This window comes from Cryptomeria japonica, chromosome 4, assembly GCF_030272615.1.
Source record: "Cryptomeria japonica chromosome 4, Sugi_1.0, whole genome shotgun sequence".
Classification (NCBI taxonomy): Eukaryota; Viridiplantae; Streptophyta; class Pinopsida; order Cupressales; family Cupressaceae; genus Cryptomeria; species Cryptomeria japonica.
The window spans coordinates 492,822,301-492,845,039 of NC_081408.1; the positions used below are offsets into that span (position 1 = coordinate 492,822,301).

A 22,739-nucleotide genomic window follows, 5' to 3' on the forward strand; every position below is an offset into this window, starting at 1 on the left:
TGGAAAGACTTAAAACAAAAAAACACAAAAAAATAATAAAATAATTTAAAAACAAAAAAAGTAAAACTTCTAAGTTTAAGAACCCTATGCTCTATATATTTTCAACCAATTCATTTCACGATTCACTACTTAGATTGAGAATTTGGAGAGCATTGAAGAGAATTTTTCTCTTAAAACTTGTGATTTTTGAATTTTTGAAGAGAAATTTTCAAGAAATAAAAATCTTCAAAGTGTTAGAGGTCAAGAAATTGAGTGCTTTCTCTAATTTTAAGACAGATTTTCAGAGTAAAAGGTAAATTTCAGTCATTCAAAGATTCAATTTGACTGAATTTTCTTACCTTTCTGTCTTATTTTCCTCAATTTTATCAGTTTCTTGACCAAACCCTTCACTTTCAATCTACTTTTTCACAGAAACTTAACCTTTTAATAGGCTGAAAATAAAATTTCCAGGAAAAATTCTGAGAATAATATTAGTTGCTCATGTGTTTTTCAGGTGGACGATCAAAGAAGCACCGATGAAGTTCGCCAGCAAGGGAGCACAGTTGAAATTCAAATCCAAAAGGAAGAACATCACTGACACAGATCTCGGACATGTTGATCTAGAAGAATTTAAGAAAAGAATGTACAAGCATGATGGACACATTCCTGCACCTATTGCTCATAGAATAATGCACAATGGAATTGTCCAAGCAGATGGATTTCAACCAACCATGGAGTGTGCTAAGCTGATAGTTGAATGTGCCTTGCACTATAACGCACAATCAAGAGAGATAATTGCACTAGATGGAAGAGTCTTGGCTAATCTTTCATAATTATCTATTCAAGAGACATTTGGCATACCAATCCATAGTAAGGCCACCTACAAGACTAAGGAGCAAACCAAGAGGGTCTATGACAGTCAATCTATACTATGTGCTACGAATGTTAACAAGTCTTGGCTAGAGAAGAAAAGCCCTCAAGGGAAAGTACCAAAGCATCTGTTGCGTCCTTACTTCAAGGAAGAATATGGTGACATCATCTTGCTACTGAACAGAATAATGGGCAGCCCTGATCGTGCACTATTCCACACATGGATGTATTATTTCATAGATGAAATCACCTCAGGAACCAAGTTATTCAATTGGTCCCGCATAATCAATGACAACCTTCATGAACAATTGATGAACTTGGAGAGAACATAGACATTTTACATGAGTTCTTACATAGTCTATCTACTGGCTGCAACATACAGATATTCAGAACTGATTTGCAAAGGCACAGTTGGAGGTGGTGAGAATGAATTCAGATCATATGATTGTTATCCTCACCTGCAGCTCAAGGAGACAAATCATTTCAAACGAGCGAATGATGCGTTCTTCGTGTATATCACAAGAACATTGCAAGGAGGTACTCATAAAAGACTTTCTCCTAAATCAAAAAGTCTCATTGGCAAGTACAAATCCCGGTTCATCCAGTTTCCAAAGTTCACTTATATCAAAATCCAAGGTTTCACTGGTTGTCCTTATCGATTGCCAATCTATCCAACCAACAGGATGGTCCTGTTGGAAGTTCTCAAACAGTTAGAATCATATCAAAGCTTCAAGAGGATAAGACAGAAGGCTGCTATCTCTTTTCCATTCTTCATTGGAAACATGTTAGAATCTTGTCCTTTAGCACAAGCAGCTGAAACAGCTAGATTGGAGATGCAATGGTACTCTTTTACCTTTTACCAATCCAGGGTAAATTTTGATCCTCGTGGCAACATTGAATCAGTGAATGGAGAAAGATTTAGACTTAGGGTGGATATAGAAGAGTATTGGGCAAATGTTGCTGATGAGTATGCTGTCACAAAAAGATGCGGTCTAAGTTGTCAATTTGTTTAGTCGGGATCACTAAACTTTTCCCTGTGCTAGATCAAGTGGAGGAAAGTGAAGAATGCACTCAGCCACGCTTTGATGAGGATGCACCTCTCCCTCCTATTAAAAGGTCAGAACCTAAACATGGTGACCTAGCTACCCTGATGTGACCAGTAGAAAACTATTCCAGGTGGTGGATTGATTAGCAAATCCAAAGGCTGAGAAGAAGAAGAGTGAACTTGACGTATGACTTTATGGGAGAAGCAAAGGAATGTTCCTCAAATGTTGAAGCTTCTCAAAGTGCCAGACAAATTGAAGGAACAAAACAAAAAGTAGGAAGTTCTTCGAAAACTAAGGAAAGGCAATTGTGACTAAAGGACCTACTCAAAAGAAACAAAGGGTGGAACCATAACCATCTCATTCTGCCGAATCTACAAACATAGATATATTGGCCATTGATCAGTCATTGGCAAAGATGGAGATTCCTTAACCAGTTCATGAGGAGAATGTAGAATCAATCCATCAAGAAGATGAACAACCATCGTCTCCTACTGGCAAAGAAATTCTGGAATCAGAAAATGAAATGGATGATGAAGAAGGAGAGTTTCAAGAAGAATGATTTCCGCTCCCTGGGGTATTGCACGCAACCAAGAAATGGAAGGCAACCAAGGAGTAGAAGGCATTGAGCAGCCTACTGTTCCTGATTGGTTGAAGGAAAAGTTGAAAATAAACACACAAATAGTAGAGGAACAAGAAGAAGATGACATAGCTGATTTCTTAGCCAAGTTAGAGCAAACTACAGTAAAGAAGTCAGCCAAAAAGTTTTCCACCATCCAAAGAGATGAAGTAGGATGCAGGACAGTATAGATTGCAATGCCAAAGGTAGACAAGGCAAAGGGAGATATTGGTCCCCATTAATATAAGATTACCACTTTTGACTTAGGCCCAAGCACAAAGACCCAAGTAAAAAAGGACTTAGACAATTCAGTCGCTTCCATAAAGGCAAAGTTGGATGAAGAGACAGAAAAGAAGAAAGAATATAAGAGAGAAGTTGAGCGCTTAAAAGAATATATTCGGCAATTGACTACTAAGCCACTTGATCAAGCAAATCCAGAAGCTCTTCTGCTCTTGAATTCACAAGAAGTCGCTGAAAATACTGAGGAAGAAAAGATAACAGCCAAAGAGACTAAAGATTGGATGGAAAGTATAAGGAGAGAAGCAACCACATTTATGGAAGGAATATCATCAGCATATGAACAAACCTCTTCTCTACTTTCTAGGATTGAGAACATGGCAGAAATGTGGGCTGACTTCCAAGATATTCAAGATAAAATTATCCCATGCCTTAGAGAGCTAAAAGGAATCCCACCACAAGAGTTGGTTAATAGAAAAAAAATGGAAGCAGGGGCTAACTATGACTTCAACAGTTGGCACTAGACATTGGTTGCACAAAAAGAAGTCTTGAAAAAGGTAAAGGTCGATGCTGATAGAATAGAAGAACAGATAAAGGCAATTCAGGACAAGATTTTTCTTATAGTTATAGAGATACTTGGAGAAGAAACTATCTGGGAAAGGGATATGCAGTTGGAGAATCTGAAGGTCAGAACACAAGGCATCTTCTTTGCCATCACAGGACCAGACTTGAAGAGCAATTTGGCTAAGGCATCGAACCTCCTGTCCATCAGAGATGTTTTTCATAAACAAGAACTGGACTGGGAAATCACTTTTCTCTAAGTGCAAATGACTTGGAAGGATTAGAATTCAAGATCGACATGCTGCCACATGTCACAATGGAGGGAGTTGACCCGATTGTGTTCCGGTTCATCGAATATCAGAAGAAGGGGGTACAATCCTATAATCTTGTGCCACTTGTCTCATTTGCAGTTGATCTTAGATCTTATTTTGGGAAACTCCAATTAGGGTTAGGTTATCCTGATCTGGACTGTTGATCTTAGATTGATCTCAGCCATTCATTTGTTTTCAGAAACTCTATATAAACTCGTTCTCTCATATTTCATTTCAATGTAGAGAGATTTATGAAATTGTTGCTTAGAGCTATTTGAGTAATAGAAGTTCATTATCAGTATTGTCTTGAAATCTCTTTATTGCTAAATGGTTGCATGGCTGCATATTCCCTTCAACATAGATTAAATTTTCTTAAGTTATTTGCTTTGAAGTTGTTAAATGAATGATAGATTTGATCGTATAGATTGGTGAGATTTTGCTCATACTTTCTTTGGATGGTTGATTTCCATTCAATGTGTAAAGTTAGACTGAGACTTTAATGTGGATGTTTAACTTCTACTTGGAATAATATTGTTCAACTGTGGGTACTATTCCTAAGTGTGAAAATCATAAGCACAATCCTAGAAAATTGCACAAACTTTGTGTAGTTGTCCCAAGTGTGGCGAAATAGAGTATTGTTATTAGTTTCACCCAGTCTACACTGTCTCTTGAGTTCCAAGAATTAGTTAGAATTCCTAAACCCTATCCTCTTTTATCCTTTTTGAAGTCCTAAGCCAAAAAATCCAAAAACATAAAGCATAAATTGTTAAATCTGCCTAAGTTCAACTTGAATGATATCAATTGATAAGCGTAAGTCCCCCTTGAGATTTTCAGCATACACTACCCAAGAAGCTATCCCCACTAAAGTTGCTTGTTCGCACATATAGACCTTGGAATCATCATATGATCTTCTCGCAATCTTAACATAAGCAGTGGTTTTTCAGGAGAGGATAGAGTATCATTGTGGTATTTTATTCTAATGTTTGGTAGATGATAAAACAGACACCAACAGGTCCCACTGAGAATCTTTCCAAATCTGTGCTCAAAGATAGGACAAAGCAACTGCCACATGTCCCTTGGAGGGGGTTTTGAGGAGCTCTTAAGAATTTTACTTCTCCAAAGTTCCCTCCTTGTGACAAGTGTCACAATTTCACTTTCTCCTCAACGCTTGTTGCACCCAACTTGCCATCGCGCCCCACAATTAAGCTATGCACTTTGGAATATAATGTAACATTAAATTAATTAAAAACAGCACACAAGACCAATTAGATAATTAATTAAATATCCACTTGGGACTCCTAAGGTTGAGGCACCTTAATCCCAACAATAAGGCTTCTTCTTTATGCTAATGACCCTATTTTGATTGCTAATTTGGCTCAAGCGTTGCAAGAGAACTTATATGCCCTAGAGCAATTTTATAGTGTAGTGGGGATGCAAGTTAATATCAACAAGACTAAGTCATGATTTTATCTAACAGAAGAAAAAGCCAGTATATGTACCACTTTGAAGGCAATACTCTTTAAAATCCCAAACTCAAATTTCCTCAAATTTTCCAACTTCTTACTGTTTATAGGTGTATGGCTATTGTTTAACTTTAGACATATTATGTTTTGTATGTTGTTTTGTGTGGTAATCTCAAAATATGAATTTGTCTTGATGGCATGCACAACTACTAACATTCACTGATATACTAAATGTATGAGCGACAGATAAGATATAACAAGACTGAAAGTATTCAAAATCTGACCTTTCATTGATAATGATAACAACATCATATTGGCTCGATTGCTTAGTATTAGCAATGACAGAAATGTTTAGCAGAAATTATAAATCAGCAGCAATGCTCAAAATTGGCTTACCTCAGAATGAATCACCACACCCAAATGAGGGTTATATCGCTGTCCACTTCAGAGACAGGTCGTGCTTGTCCAAGAATAATGGCGTATACCTAAACCCAGTCCCACTGCTCAGAGGTTCTTCCTCACTCCCTTCTAAGGCCTATGCCTTATCTCTGCTTTAAATCAACTCAGAAATCAGTCAAGTAATTTTCATCAGCCAGATAGGAGACACTCCTAGCACCAAAAAATGTTATTCTACTGTCATTTGCCCATAAAGATGCAATAAAACCCCACGCCATTCATATCGAAACCTGTGGCTAGGGTTTGGAAGGTGTTCATGCCTATCATAGAAGAGACATGGTGCCTAAACAGAGTTAAATACAAGCCCAAAACATGGCTTAGTTCTTCATCTCACCCTTACACCAGCTCAAACATCATTGGCATCCACCTTACTTAGTTCTGGAGCACCCAAAATACCACAACTCAGCTAGGATATCTCATGCCATGCCAAACAAGTTCCTCCAATATGTATTGAATCCTTCACTGAACAAGTATTAATTCTCCCAGGAAGAAGAATACAAGTTATGGCATCCAAAACTCAGACCAAAGTCTCCAGATAACTGAAAATTTGTCTTTTACAAGGCCTTCACAAATTTTGACTTCAAACATTGAACTCCTAGTTAGAAATCTATGCAATCCCTCCAACAGCCAGCTAGGGTAGAATCTTGCACTACCAAAACTAGGACCCTTAGGGTTTTCATCCTAGGGTTTCCAGCTCCTCAATAAGCTATCCAAATTGCAACTTAAAAAAATAATCCAAGCATATGCAAACAAGCCTCAAAACATTCTTTTATAATAACCCAAGAAACTTCTCGAAAGACTTTTTGAAATCCCACACTTCTAATATTTCATTAAGTTCAAACAATAAAGTGACTTTAATAATTCTCTTTGATTATTCACTCAAGTTGCCTTACAACACTTTATTAAATTAACTATATAACATTACCCCAGAAATGCACTTTATTGGATAAAATTAAATAATTAATTTAAATTATTCCCTTACTATCAACTTTAGCCTATGAGAATAAGATAGGCTAAATGGTTTCCTAGGCTAGTCCTCGGAAGGGGATATTAAATATTCTTAAAGAAGTTACGAAGTACAAATATCTTGGGACTGACTTCAACAAGCTAAGTTGGGAGGGTTGCAGAAAAGAGAAAATTGGGAGGATCGAAAGCAAATAGATGTAGAAAGGTTAAAATTTGGGATTGGAAAACTTCTTGGATTATTTTTGGACTTCTAGTGCTCCCAATTGTGCTCTATGGGTTTGAATTGTAGGCTAGCAGCACTTCTGACTCAAAGTGGAAACAAATTGAGAAAATACAGAAACACTTGAATACACGCAAGTTCAAAATTGAAAGTTTGGTTATTTACAGTGTTCCACGGGGACGCGTCCCCCCCCTTTTTGGGCACGTCCCCCTGTCAGAAACGTCTCGGGGACGGGGGGACGGGGAAGCGACGTCCCCCGCCGTCCTGCCACTGCCACCCAAGCGCCGCCGAGACGCGAAGAGGGAGACGTGGAGACGTGGAGACGTCTCCTTGGGAGACGTCTAGGCGTCTCCTAGAGAGACATGGAGACGCCTCCACGTCTCCTTGGGAGACGTTTGGGCGTCTCCCCGTCCTTCAAGAGACGTGCAGACGTCTCTCCAAGGATGGGGAGACGCCCAGACGTCTCCTGTCGCCCCCACTTATATGCAATGTTTAAAATTTAAATTTAAAAAAAAAGTGAGTTTTTAAGTTTTTTGAGGGTTAAGGGGTAACTCTAATTGGACGTGGGCCAATAGAAAAATAACACCCGACGCCTTTAGAAAATAATAAAAGTATTTTTGGCCTTGTGGGGCGCTGCCCCTCGACCCCGCCCTGTATAGCGACAGGGAACGCGCAAGGGGCGATGCCCCTTGACCCCAACTTGGGGGCGCTGCCCCCAAACCCCCGTTGAAAAATATAGGAGGAAACCACGCTGATAGAAGTAGGGAAAATCTAACCTCCGAGTTTGATTAGGCTCCATATAACAACACAACTTAGAAATCTTGGTATTTAGATTTAGTATTTCAAATTTCCTATAGTCTCATTTGAAATGTAATTCTTACACTATAATACTGTCATACATCTTTTCAAAACTAGTTTTTCAAGTACTATATGTATATGTATAAGTATATGAGCACCACCACCCCACCACCCCCCCCGCCGCCGTCCCCAAATTTAGGCCCTTGGTCCCCCCGTCCCGGAAACGCGTCCCCCCCGTCCCCAACGCCCGTGGAACACTAGTTATTTATGATATTATGCTGAGTGAAATGTGGGCAATCTCTATTGAAGTAATTGATATGATGCGTCTCATAAGATATTCAAAAAGAATTGAACAAATGGAAGTAGGTATGACAGCTTGAACAAAAGAAAGAAAACTTGGATGAGACAAAACAATAAATGGACGAGTAAATGGAATATCTACTTGAATGCTTGCCCCATCAACAACAAAGAGATAAACGCTTTTGTTATCAATAAATTCAATTAACATACTTGGAGTAAAGAGCTAGGGAGAAACAAGAAATATTATATTGAGGTGTTCAATCCCACATTTGATCTCATCAAAAAGCATACATAGAGGCTAGTATTCCATGGAGAGCCAAAATTCTTATTGCTCAACTAAGAACTAACTCTCATCAACTGCAATGAGAAATCAGGCATAAAAAACCCAAATGAAGCTTGGGAAGAAAGGGCATGTATTATTCGCATTTCCGAAGCAGTCGAATCTAAAAGACACTTCAATTTGGAGTGTGATGTCTAAAGAGACATTAGGGACAATTATATAAATATCTTGACAGATGGTTTTGGTTTAGCCTTTTCAGTGAGGGGGCTATTGAGAAGTTGGGGGAGCTAATCATCATCTTGTATAAAAAAAGGACTGAATTGCAAAAGTTGAAGATGGCAAGTCTAACTGCCCTATAGGCTATTTAATGTTTAGCCTCGTGGACTTAAAAGAATTTCTTTCTTTCTTCTTTCTATTGTTTTCGTGAGACCTTTTTCACTCAATTCTAAAAGTCAAGTCACCAATGCCTGGAAATTAGGAAATGTCAATTTGTTGAATTGATATAAACCTTAGTGTTGTCATTAGAATCCATCAACAACCTATAATTGTCCAAGACCTAGGAAAGATAAGAAGTTTTATCCTGCATTGTTAAAAAATTGTGAGCCAAAGATGTTTGCATCAAAATCTTTGCAAAGTTGGACAAAAACATTGAGGTGCAAGTCCCTACATAATATGTGATCATAGTCAGATTCAAACTTAATTCATGCTCAGCAAAGGCTTCATGTTTTTATGCACATAGAAAATGCATGAACAATTAAAAAAAGGGCCCTACTCATTCCATACTTGGTTCTGCCAATGGTGACAAAAGATCCCAAGAAAATGCTTGAAAAATGCTCTTCACATATGTAACTATTTTTAAAAATGGGCTTCGACTACAAACTTGCTTTGCATCACCCATTTATTAACCATGACAATACTCTCCATTGGCCATTTACTTGACTACAATAGTGCTCTCCATTGCATATTTATTTGAAATCATTGAAAACTTATTAAAAAAAAGAGCAAAAATCACACTTATTTGGCAAAATTGCTTAATAAACCATTACATTTGAGTTGTATAAAAGAACAAGTATAACTTTTTTCTCTTTTGAACCTTCTATGACACACAAAACACATAGTGGACCCACAAATGAGTTTGATACGATAGACTCAGAAGACTTGCATGCATAACAATCTTGCATAGACTTAGCCAAAGACCCAACTCATCTTGTGGTCTTGAATAGACAAGTGTCCAAATCTGATGTTTTGGCTGTTGGTACCCAAAACCCTAAAATGTTTTGTGTTTAAAACTTTAATCATACTTGTAGCATCAATGTCAAGTCATTCTTGTCACATCAATGTCAACTATGTCATTTTTCTAGTCGACATAGCCCAAGTCCTTGTGTTGGTTTGTCTTGGTCCACTACTGATGTATGCAGGTTACTCATCATTAAGATTATCAAGTTCTAAATCCTAAAAGAAACACTGCCACAAGCAAAGAAAAAAAAAGAGTGAAATTAAAAAATACTCAAGCAACTAATGCAAGGCAAAGGTATGAAGGATCAAGGATAGGGCAAATCTTCTGAAGATTACTAATATAGAATCATATACAAGGATTATCTTCCATGCATAAAGTGGTCACTTCATAAGGTCCAATATTCAAGATAGGGAACTTCAATGTCTACAAAGATCAAACTTTCTATGTCTAGAAAAAGATGCCTTTTGCTTTTTCTTTTTTTCTTTTATATTTTTTGTTGTCACGGATGAGAAGATAAGCACAAAAATCCAAAATTTTACTTTAAGAAAACTACTTTTGTTGTTTTTTCTGCTATTTTGGTGAAAAGATATGGTGGCAATGGCAAAAGGTTGACAACAAAAATTCAAGATTCATCAAGTAAAAATTTGTTGAGGCAATAAAATGATGGAAAACTCATCAAAGTTAAGAGGTTTATGGAACAACGTTTGAGAACGAAAACATGGAGCAATTTTAAGGAAAGACTAAGAGTTTCTGCAAAATCATTTTAAAACACATTAAAAAGCACTCCAAGTGCCCATGCCTTGTTCATTTTTGACATCATATTTTAAAATCTTCAATTTTGGCATCCAAGTCATCAACTTCCCATTTTGGCATCCATTAGAAAAAAGTTGAAAACTCTTAATGAATGTCAGCTTTTGGTTTTAGCATTTAAGGCATGGAATTGCCAATTTGGCACCAATCAAAGAAAATCCCTAGTGAGCACCAATTTGTCTTTAACTGGTCCAAGACTTGGCATCCACCAAGGAAAATCCCCAATAAGCACCAAAATCAAAGTAACCATTCTTGAAAGTGATTGACACCATGAACCACAAGAAAACTTCTGAATACATATTTCAAATATTAGAGGAAGCCATTCTTGAAGTAGGGTGAAAAATGTGGTTCAAGTGGTAACTGATAGTGCAGCAAATTGTGTGGGAGCTGAAAAGTTGATTGTTGAGAAATACCCACAAATATATTGGAGTCCATGTGCAGCACATTGTTTGGGTTTGTTGCTTCATGATTTGGATAAGTTTCCATGGATACATGAAGCAATCCATAGAGGGAGAACAATTGCAAACTTCATAAGAAACCATCATCTCACATTGAATCTTTACGGGCAGTATGCATCTAGGGAGTTGTTGAGGCCTTGTGACACAAGGTTTGCTTCATTTTATATCACATTGAAAAGAGTTGTTGAAGAGAAAGCAGCTTTGAGATCTGTTGTGTTCTAATGAGTGGGAAAATTCAGCACTTTCTAAAAGTGCTAAGAGCAAGAACATAGAGCAAATTGTTTTAAATAGTAGCTTTTGGGAAAGTGGAACAAAGGTTCTGAGTATATGTGAGCCAATTGTTGATGTGCTTCGTATGGTTGATGGTGACAAACCTTGCCTTGGCATGCTTTATGAAAGCATGGATCATTGTAGGAAGCTATTCAAGAGCACTAAATAATGTAGATGCAAAGTACATGGAGATATGGGCGGCAGTTGATTCCAGATGAAAAATGATGCACACACCTTTACATGCAGCAACTTGCTATTTGGAGCCTAAGCTATTTCATATTGATAGACAAGTTGTTTTGAAATTATGGCAGGGTTTCATGAAGCCATCAGCAAATTTGAACTAGATCCAACAATTGCATCTCTAATCAGAGACCAAGGTTGGGTATACAAGAGAGCAGAAGGATTGTTTGGAATAGCAAGAACCAAATATGGTATGACACGAGATGCGGTACCTGGTTATAGATGGTGGATGATCTATGGAGCACAAACACCTGAACTTCAGCACTTTGCCATTAGAATACTGAGTCAGGGAGCAAGTTCATCATCTTGTGAGAGTAATTGGAGTTGCTTTGACCACATCCATTCCAAGAAGAGGAACAAATTGTTTTTCTGGAAAGTTGGGAGATCTTGTCTACATTCGAAGCAATTTGAAATTGTTCATGAACAAATCAGCAAGCAACTCCACATCTTCTTCACAACAACGCATTCCACAAGACATAGAAGTGTCAGTTGCAGATGAGCCTGACTTTCTTGATGAGGAATTGGATAGTGATACAGATGATGATGTTACACCATCTGAGCCAAGTGCTCTTGATGACTTAGAGCTTTTTTTAAGTTCTAAAGTCTTGACTTTTTATTGTAATTTTTTGAAAAGAAAACATCTTCGCAATAGTGATTTCACATGTTTCTTATGGTTTGTATTTTATAAATGTGCCATCTTTTTATAATGACTTCAAATCTATTTAGCAATGTTAAACTATTTTGATAATTTATTAGAAGTATTACATATATTTAAAAATAAACAAAATTATATAAGGTGAATTTTATCCAAAAAAAAAATTCGAATTTTTCCCTTGTCGAATTTCATCCGAATTTCATGGTTGTTGAATTCGAATTCGAATTCGAACCTTGTGACTTAGTATATATATATATATATATATATATATATATATATATATATATATATATAACCATAATCAATTAAATGTAAAGTTGGTGAAAATAAGCTAGCGAGATGAATTCTTGTGTTGTTTCTAGATTACACTATGTGAGAATTTTTTGCATCAACATTTCAGATCAAACTCCATGTTCCATCATCAGGATGTAAATTGAGAGCTAAAAGAGAAAAATGATAAATTGCACAGAGGGTTAAAATAGAGAGGGGAGAGAAGAGATAGCACAAAGTACCAGGCTCAAAATTGACCATAAAGACCAAAAGACAATAAGGAGAAAAAAATTAATAAAAGTAAAAGAAAAAATAAAAAGAGAGAACAACAATAAAATACCAAATACAAGACCAATGAAAGAAACAAAAAGAAAAAAGAAAAAAAAACATATATATATATATGAATACCAAAGTACTAAGAAATAAGACATAAAAAGTATATAAAAATAGGACTAAAAAAGAGAAGGCAAGAAAATAAACATAAAACAATAAAATTCAAACAAAAATGAGTGAGTATATATATACATATATATATATAAAGACTAAGCTAGGGAGATGCGGTTTAACTATTCCCCCAAGCTAAGTAGGCCACCCCAAGGGATGGAATTGTCTTAGTGGGACATTGTGTGCTCTTGGGCTTAGTTGGGCTGAACAGTTTACCGATGCTCTTTTGAGGTTTCCCTATCGAACTAAACTACAATTGGTTATGGGGGATTGTTAGCTAGTAATAATGTTTATCATTCCATATAATGTATTTGTTCACTAATCCATGCATTTATTCATCGATTCTTAAGTTTATTAATGAATAGATGAAGTTACTTTAGCATGATATTGTTAAAAAAGATAAATTATATTGTTGGAATTGTCAATTTGGAAAAAAACAAATCTATTCCAATTTGGGGACATTACAATTGGTATCAGAGCATCGTTTCTACTAAGGGATAAAATGTAGTTGATGAAACTTAGTGAAAGGGCTTTAGAGAGGGAAAAGAAGAAAATTGCAACAAGCAACAACCCCAACCAAGACAACACAAGGAGTGAACAAATGGAACATGAATTGAGGGCTTTTATGGAGCAAAATGAACAAACAACTCAATCCCTTCTTCAAACCCTTCAAAATATAAACACCACCATGAGTACTCTTAGACCCAACCAAGAAAATGGGAGAGATGTCACCCCTAACTAATCTGAAAATGAAAATTGAACTACATTAGGATCCACCCCAAGAATAACTCAGCCTCCCTTCCTACCTAGGGAAGGGTCGTCGAGGGAAGATGAGATTAACACACCCAATCCCGATTTGAAAGAACTTGCCAAATCATATTCAAGGCTTGACCCTAAAGTCAAGAGGAGCATTCCATTCATGGTATATTGTGAGAACAAGACAAGAAATACACATAGAAGGGGGGAGGAATCAAACTAATAAAAATTTACAATACAAAGTAGGCAAATTGGCCCTCCCTAACTTTGATGGGTCAGGAAAGGTCATGGATCCAAAAACTAGCTTTACCCCATGTTAGAAGAAGACGCCATTAAATTTGCCATATTACATCTAGAAAGGGTCGTCCATGATTGGTGGCACCATGGCTTAGTCACCCAAAACCATCAAAGCATAAAACCTACGATGTCTTCACAAGAAAAACTGATTGAAAGTTTTGACCAAAAACATCTCTAAAGATATTTCAAAGAATCTACAAAATAAGGCAAGAAGGAACCATTGAAGATTAAGTGACAGAGTTCCAAAGACTATCAGTCATGGTACCCAAAATATTCAAGAAAAGGCTCACCTACCTATTTATTGAGGGATTATTGGATACCACCTATGGCCTAGTAAGTGCCTTGAACCCTACCACACTCCAAGTGGCAATCCTAAAATCCGCACGGCTTGATACCACCCAAACAAGGGGAAAGGGATACTCTTAATTAAAAACATCAAAAGATAAACCTTTCTATATTAAGGAAGGGCATAAAAGAACCTTTCTTTCGAGAGATGACCGTGATAAACTAAGAAAAACTTTATGCTTACATTGCAAGGAAAAATGGCAGTATGGGCATGTTTGTAAACAAGAAGAGGGTAGAAAGAAGAAATTGTGTTATAAATGCAACAAGGAATGGAGGAATGGATATACTTGTAATCAAAAGGACCTTAAAAAGAAAAATTTGTGTTTCAAATGCAAAGAAAAATGGGAACCAAGACACATAAGTGGGAAAAGAAGCCAAGCTTATAATATAGAGGCAATATTAGATGATGAAGCATAGGAGGAAAGAGAAGAAAACCCAAGCAAGAGAATGAGGTTGATGAAGAGGAAGAGGAATATGGAACCTTGGCTTCCATCTCAAAGGCATCCAAGCATCATCCTTTCAAAATTTGAGGTGTTATTAAGAGGCAAAAAGTAACAACCCTTGTATATAGCAGAGCAACCCACAATTTTATTGATGAAAACTTGGTTGCAAAAATAAAATTAGAAACCGAAGACTTTAAAGGCTTTAAAGTAGCCTTGGCTAACGGATCTACTACATGTAAGACGAAAATCCCCCAATTAAACATCACTTTGGGTAAACACCGAGTCAAAGACAAATTTTATTTTATAAATATGAGGGATACCGATGTGATTTTGGGTACCCCTTGGTTACATTGCTTGGGATGTTTTAGGAATTTGCAGCTACTACCAGAGATATGTCAAAGGATTTTCAAAATTGATTGTCCCACTAACTGACTTAACCTAGAAAGGGGCATTCTCCTAGAATGAAGAGGCACAACAAGCCTTTAAAAGACTTTGGGAAGTAATGAGTTCCTATACCGTTTTGGAAATACCAGACTTCGCTTCACCTTTTGAATTAAATCGTGATGCTTCAAGGGAAAGCATTGGAGTAGTGTCAATGCAAAACAAGCACCCCATAGCCTTTGAAAGTAGAAATCTCAAAGAAACAGAAAGAACCTATTTCGTTTACAACAATAAAATTCTAGCAATCATGCATGTCTTAGAAAAATTCAAGCAACACCTAATATGTTGGAGATTTGTAGTGAAAGACGATCATAATAGTCTAAGATTCTTCCTAGACCAAATGGACTTGATGATAGACAACAAAAATGGTTAAGCAAGATACAAGCATATGATTTCAACATGAGTACATGAAGGGAAAAAAAACAATGTTGTAGCTAATGCCCTTTCACAAAGACCCCACCATGGCTCCATAACAATAGTACCCACAAAGTGGAAAACATCCATAATTACAAAATATGCTAAGGGCATTCTCTCAAATGAAATATTAGAAGGAAAGGTACAATATGAAATATATCAAGTCATTGATGACCTCATCCTTTACAAAAATAGAATATGCATCACCCCGAGGTCAAAAATAAAAAAGAAAATTATGAAAACCTACCATGGCAACCCCTTGTCGAGGCATAAAGGATACTACAAAACTTACAAACAAATTAGGGAAAGATTCTCATGGAAAGGTCTCAAAGGAAATGTACTAAAACATACTAGGTAATGCATGGTGTGACAAAGGAATAAAGAAGATGAAAGATTCCAAATGGATCCTTTTGCTGTTGCTGCTGTAAATTCTTAATTAAACATACTATATTTTTGTAATTTTCTAGTAATCTTATAGAATAGACAGAAGTTGCAGAAGGGGATTGTTTCTTTTTGGGTTTTGATGTTATAAGTAAAGTAATTGATAAATAGCAACAACTGTGAAATAAAACAGTAAACAATGTTCATATGTAAGAACACTTAAGCAATCTGAAAATACTGCAAATCATACTAGGCAAATAACCTAGTTTTGTATTCAGCAAGAATCCATACATTTATTTGGAGCTGTTCTCAATCTGGATTGATGCCAGATGGAGGAATATTACTAGCAACGAACAAGGAAGACCAAATAAGCTAAATACAACCCTTCAAGCCAACATACAAACAAGGTGTGGTTGCAAAGGAGGCATGGAAGTTCCTGCAAATCATGTGCCAGCTGAAATAGACCAGCCGCCCTATTGAAACCCCCAATATGCACGTTGAATCTTCAGGACAAGAAGATGTGTCTTCTACCTCTGACAATCTCTGTGCAATCCTGGATAAATCCACTGTCAACTCCTGCTGAGGGCTACGTCCCAGCAAGCTCAGACCTGGGGTTTGCATCCCAGACCAAAATCACTCTTCCAGAGCAATTCCCAAATTCGCAAGTTTCAAAATGATCAAAGATGCTATCAATTAGGTTTTCATCTCCTTTTAACTCCTTTCCCTTTGCAAGTCGAACCCTAAAGAATAATAAAGCTTGCGCTTTATAATTAAAGTGACACTTTCCCAATTATGGCGTTGTTGTGACCATTTCACACATCGCCCCATTAGAATGGGGACCCCCTCTTTTTTGCTTTTGTTTTGCTTGTTCTTCTCTCTTCTTTTAGGGTTTTGAGTGAGTGAGTGGTTTGTCTGGGCTAAGGCTAAGCCTTAAGGGTCCCTTTTGACATCATTCAAGCTAAGTCCAGTCAAATTTTGGAAAATTGTTAAGTGTCTTCCTGAGGAATTGGGATGGTTGAAATAAGGTAAGCCTGTCAGGGGAGTCAAATTGGTCTCAGGTTAAGTCTAGATTGAAGGTCTTTACGGTAAGATCCAATTGTTTCCTGGTCTAAGTCAGTTAGATGCAGTCAGTGAAGAAAGTGAGTCTAGTGGGCTAAGTTGAATAAGTGAGGAAATAGATCAAGAGCCTGATAATGCCAATTTCGCTCCTGACCCTCTCTGAGGGCCCAGGGCGAAAATCCTTGGAGACTGGATTTCCTTCACAATTTTGGCTAAGTGTTGAGATGATTTAAGAGGATTTTGGTGTGTTCTTGCCTGGGGAAGTTTTGATGAATTTTGAAGGCTTGCTAATTGGTTCCTAGCCTTGAGAATGACCTAACTCTGCTTTGTGAAGTGATTGGAGACTTAAATTTTGAATAATTTAGCCAGAATGGGTGAAATCGCTCCTAACCCTTGCTCAGGGTCCAAGGCGAAAATGTTATTTAAGACATATTTGTCACTGACTTTTCTAATTTGTTTTGTGCAGGGTCTCCAGGAGGGATGATTGGATGTGACTTGATGCTTGTGAAGATTTGAAGGCATGAAAATGATGAATTTTGAAGGCTAAGGGAAAAGTCGCTCCTAACCTTCTCTGAGGGCCCAAGGCGAAATTTTGATTTCCCTCATCTTATAGTGAAAAAGGACCAAGTAATGGGCATAAATCGAAAATGAATGACTTTCTCCACCCACCTGAAGGAGTTTTAACTTGAAATGATGAAGGATCTTGTTGGAATCATCAAAATCGCTCCTGACCCTCTCCAAGGGTCCTGGGCGAAAAAAAAACTTATTAGAGTCATTCCTGACCTTGTTTAGTCAAATTGAGATATCAAAGGCATGGTGGAGGATGAAATGAGCGTGATAAAGTGTCCAGACTTGATTGAAGATGATGAATTGAAGGAGTTTTGCCCAAGGGGAGTAAATTCGCTCCTAACCCTCTCTGAAGGTCCAGAGCGAAATTCTTTATATACACATTTTTAGACCTTTCTTGGACATGAACTGTTATTCATAGCGTGAAACAAGATGAAATCTTCCCTAGCAAGGACATTTCATGATGAAAAGTGAAGCATTTTGGTCTAGAGGGCAAAATTCGCTACTGACCCTCTCTGAAGGTCCAAAGCGAAATTTTCAAAAGGCACATTTCTTGCTAGGTCAAAGTGATTTTTATGATTGGAATAGATAAAGGCAAGTGTGTTTTACCCATTGAATATAACTTGGACAATCAACGAGGAGGCAATCAAGCCAGGTTTGAAAAGTCACTCTTGACCCTCTCTGAAGGTCCAGGGCGAATTTCTAAGTTTCTCTCCTTTCTTTGAAGAATTAAGACAAAATCTTGCTTGAATGAATGAAGAAGGGTGTGTTTTGCCCGTTGAAGATAATTTGGAGGGCTAACAAAAGATGGATAAACTTGAATTTGCAAAATCGCTCCTGACCCTCTCTGAGGGCCCAGGGCGAAAAACCTAATATCCAACTTTTTTCTCCAAAATTGAGCAAAGCTAAGCCTAGGCACAAGGTAGAAACGGTGTTTGAAATACCTTGAAGTGGAATTGAGATGCTAGGAGTGCAAATTTTGATGACAATAGGGAAAATCGCTCTTGACCCTCTCCAAGGGTCCAGGGCGAAATTTCCAAGTATGCTTATTTTCCTTGCATTTCGAGATGATATTTTTGTTTTCAAGACTCAAAAGGGAGTGAAGAATGATGTTCTACGCCTTGAAGGTAATTTGAAGTTGAGGTCATCAAGAATTTGTGCAAAAAGACTCAAAATCGCTCCTGACCCTCACTGAAGGCCTAGGACGAAATTTGCAAAACCAACAACTTCCCTTCAAGATTGCGCTAAGGCAAGGTTGTGCTAAGGTGGAAAGGTCCTCCAAAACGTGATGAACAAGGATTTACCTCCAAAACTTGATGATCCTGGCCTAAATTGCAAAAGTCACTCCTGACCCTCACTGGAGGCCCAGAGCGAAAAACTTTGAAGCCCCTATTTTGCATTGCAAAAGCAAATCAAGCATGCATAGAACGAGTGAAGGAGATCATTGCTTACCCCACAAGGAGAATTGACAATTAAAAGATGAAGGATTAAGAGAAAAATTGAAAAATCGCTCCTGACCCTCTCTGAGGGTCCAGGGCAAAAAAGTCCTAATAGCACTTTCCTCCTAGAGATCAAATGAAATCAAACTCAAGATTGCAGTTAAAAATGTCATCTAAATGCCTAGATGAAGTTTTGGACGAAAAAGGGAGGTATGCAAGGACTAGATTGAAAAAATGCTCCTGACCTTCACTGAAGGTCCAGGGCGAAGTTGGTGATATCCTTCATTTTTTACATTATTGAGCATTGATATTCCTTAAAATGATCACCAAAATTACTAATTTTGAGGCATTTGGAAAATTAAATTTAAATTCGCATTTAGTAAAAGACATTTTGGCATTTAATAAATTAATTTTAAGCCTTAAAAAATCAAACTTTTATCTTGGAGGCATTTAAAATTAATTTTTTATTAAATTATAATTAAATATGGAGCGCTTGAGGTCTTATTTTTATTTATTTTACCAAGTCGGCCCCTCCTTTTTGGAGTTTTATTTTATTTTTTAACCTCTTTTTGCCAAGTCGGCCTAGAGGGAGCAAAGAGGTAAGCGCTCTATATAATAGGGATGCTTTGATCAAGTTTAATCAATCATTCAATCATTGCTTCAAGTGCGAATTTGGAAGGCTAATTGAAGGTGTGAAATCTGGTTTGTTTGGAGCGATTTTCTTTCAAGTGTTGAAGGCTAGAAGGAAGTGGAATTGATTCTTTTGAAGGTTAAAGGAGGCGCATTTTATTCAAGGAGAACTTTGATCTACATTTTGCCTAGCGAAATTCACCTATTTTTGCATCATTTCTTAGAGTTTAATACTCAAGAGGAGGTATGGCGAAATCATCTTGACACCATTGTTGAAGATTTGAATTTTGAACTTTTGTTTGGAAAATTCTAAGTTTGGCATAGTTAATTAGGAAATGATAACTCAAGATTTATCATGAAGTTTCCTAATTAAAATCTTAAATCTTCCTTTCTACTCTATATTTCTACACTTCAAGATATATTACTAATTGTGAAATGTTATGTAGGTGTCAAGATGGCGACTTCAAAGGCAGGAGCATCTACTAGTCGCCCGGCTCTCATGAAGGAAGATCAGAAGAACGAAGAATTGGAGACCAAGATCGTGTCCAAATGGAGCAATATCGGAGATACCAACTTGGGAAACTTCAGTATGAAGAAGTCTCGAGAGGTCCCCTACATTGGCAAGCCATCACCTGTCGCGAAGAGAATAATTGAAAGTGGCATCATCAAGGCCGCCGGTTTCCCTCCAGCAGTCCAGTGTCATGAACTGATGATCAAGTGTGCCTGCCATTATGACTCACAATCGCGATCGATCGTATCAAAGGAAGGAAACACTTTGGCTTACCTTTCAGAGGAGGCTATAAGTGAAGCTCTTCATCTTCCAGAGCATAAAGATATGATTTACAAAAGCCTAGAAGGAGCCAGGTCAATGTATGAGGATGATCCTGACACTTGCTTGAATCTCATCAATAAGAATTGGTTGCTCAAAAGTCGTCCTCGCCTGAGCAAGATTCCCAACACACCACATAGGATCGACTTCCAAGAGGAGTACAGAGATTTGATAACTTTGCTCAATCGAGTTACAGGGGCTCCTCAAGCCTTCTACTTCAAAAAGTGGATGTTCTTCTTCATCCAAGTGATAGTCCAAGGAAAAGGAACGATTCATTGGGCTAGAATTATTAGCCATTGTCTGGATGTGCAGTTGAGAAGACTAAGACCTACTAAATCATTCCACATGAGCTCATATGTCATATATGCCCTGATCAGGAGTTTCGAATATGCAGGGCTACCTCACAGAGGAGTGATCGAAAGAGGACCCGGAGAAGTGAGAGTTTGTGACTCTTATGTTCATTTGCATCATCCTCCTAGAGGTGACTACAAGTTAGTCAATGACACCTTCACGATGAACATCACTAGGATATTGCAAGGTGGGATTCATAATCGACTATCTCTAGATGCACAAGAACTTGTGAAGAAGCATGGTGCATGGTTCATCCAATTTCAAAAGTTTACATATATCAGAATTCATGGGTGTCCTTCACCTCCCTACATGTTACCGAGGTATCCGACAGACAGGATAGTGCTACTTGAGGTGACCAGACAATTGGCAGCTTATGCAAAGGCATTCCGACACAAGCATGGAAATGGAATTCCCGTGCCCATCATATTAGGGAATTCAGTTGAGGTATGTCCTAATACTCAAGCCTCGGAAGATGCGGAGAAGGAATTGGCTTTATATTCATTCACATTCTTTGCCTCGAGGGAGAATTTCGATCCTCATGGTTATATGGAGGAGACAGTTGGCAGGAAGTACAAACACGAATTTCAGGTAGAGGACTTTTGGATGAATCTCTCAAGTGATTTAGAAGTGAAAAGAAAGATGCATTCCAGATTACCTTTAGATTTCATCAGGAAATGCAAAGTTTACAGAGTAGCCAATCAAGCTCAAGACAGTGGCAGACATCTCCAGTCATCCTATGACAAAGAAGATAAGAGAGTGAAGATAGATTGGAGCGAGCCTGAGATTTCGGACTTGAGAGCTTTGATGGCTCTAGTTTTATCATGTACTCGCAGATGGGTGGATGTACAACATCAGAAGTTAAGAGAGCAGAACATACCAATGACTTTTACTTTGGAGGAAAGACCAGAAGAAGGAGGAGCGAGCGCAAGTGAAGACAATTCTCACCCTAGAGGCGCAAAGAGGAAAGAAAGACCTGAGAAAAGAGAACCCTCCAAGAAGAAGCAAGAGGCCAATCGAGATCGCCCATCAGGCACATCTTCTCGACATGGAAAGAAGGCAAGTCAAGCTGAAGGTCAAGAGAAGATAGTACCTGAGATTGATGAATCTATGGAATCCATGGATTCCATAGATTCATCAAACACCTCAGCATTCATCAAGTCAACCCCTACAAATTGATGAGCTACAAGAGGATCAGGAAAATGATGATGAGGCAACATCTCCTCTCCGAGAAGATGAACCGTTACTTAAGGAAATACAAGTTAGAGAGACAAGATCCGCCATTCCAGATTGGTTAAAAGAGAGACTGACAAGGGTGATTGTGATTGAAGATGAAGATGTGATTGACTTAGAGAGTCTTATAGGAAATTCTCAAGAGGTAACGGAGAAGAAGAAGGCCACCAAGATGTCCGAGGTGATCAAAGATGAGGCAGGATCCAGGAAATTGCAAATAGCTACGCCAGTAGTGGACAAGTATGAAGGTGAAATCCTTGCAGATGAGTATGATGTAGAGACATTTGAGCTTGGTCCACTCACTACTGAACAGGCACTGGATGAGGCAACCGATTCATTTGAAGCACTTAAAGACAAACTTAAAGAAGAAATGGAAAAGAATAGAAAGCTTGAGAGAGAAGTCGGTGCTTGGAGAGGCTACTTTAGTCATCTCAATCAGCCCTTGAGACGTCAGGATCCGGCAGTATCTCCTGTGCAAGCACTTCCCCTTGAATCAGTTGGCGAGGCAGAAAGAGTCAAAAGCTTGGTTCAGCTTATGAGCTCTTGGATTGACAAATCCCACACAGTAGTCGTTGAATTTACAACAAGAATGATGAAGACAATCCACCGAGCTATCCAAGTCCTTGAGATCGTCCACAACCTAATGATAACTGTAGCCGCTTTCGCTCACACTAGAGATGTTATCATTCCTGTTCTGCAAGTAATCAGGCAAACACCAAGGAAGATCCTAGCACAAGAAAAGATAATGGATGGAGGAGCTCATAACCTACTTCAATGGTCAACTCTACTTCAGATGAAAGAGGTTCTTTTTGAGGACGTCAGCACCAAATGCAATCAAGTTGACAGTGTCATCCATCCAATTCAGGATAGGGTGTTTGAAGTGTTGTGTACCATTCTTGGTAGGAGGATCGAAGTTGAGACGGATGTGGACCTCCAAGAGTTGGAAGAGAGAGTCAAGGTCATCTTTTGCAAAGATGAGAATGTCATCACAGATGAGCAACAGGATCTAATGTTCACTACTATGCTCCTGATTGAGAAGATCAAAGAACTCGAACCTGGATGGGAAACGG

General features: G+C 38.0%; 1 protein-coding gene across 4 annotated transcripts in view; it reads right to left on the minus strand.

The window, feature by feature from the left end:
* LOC131060384 (vesicle transport protein GOT1) overlaps nucleotides 1–22,739 on the minus strand; it is a 112,937-nt gene that overhangs the window by 74,840 nt on the left and 15,358 nt on the right. The window contains exon 2 of one of the 4 annotated variants that reach the window (XM_057993585.2): nucleotides 5,480–5,631. The exons of the other annotated variants lie outside the window; for them this stretch is intronic. The gene's annotated coding sequence lies outside the window, so the exon portion shown is untranslated. The remainder of the gene's footprint in view (nucleotides 1–5,479; nucleotides 5,632–22,739) is intronic. 4 annotated transcript variants of the gene reach the window in all.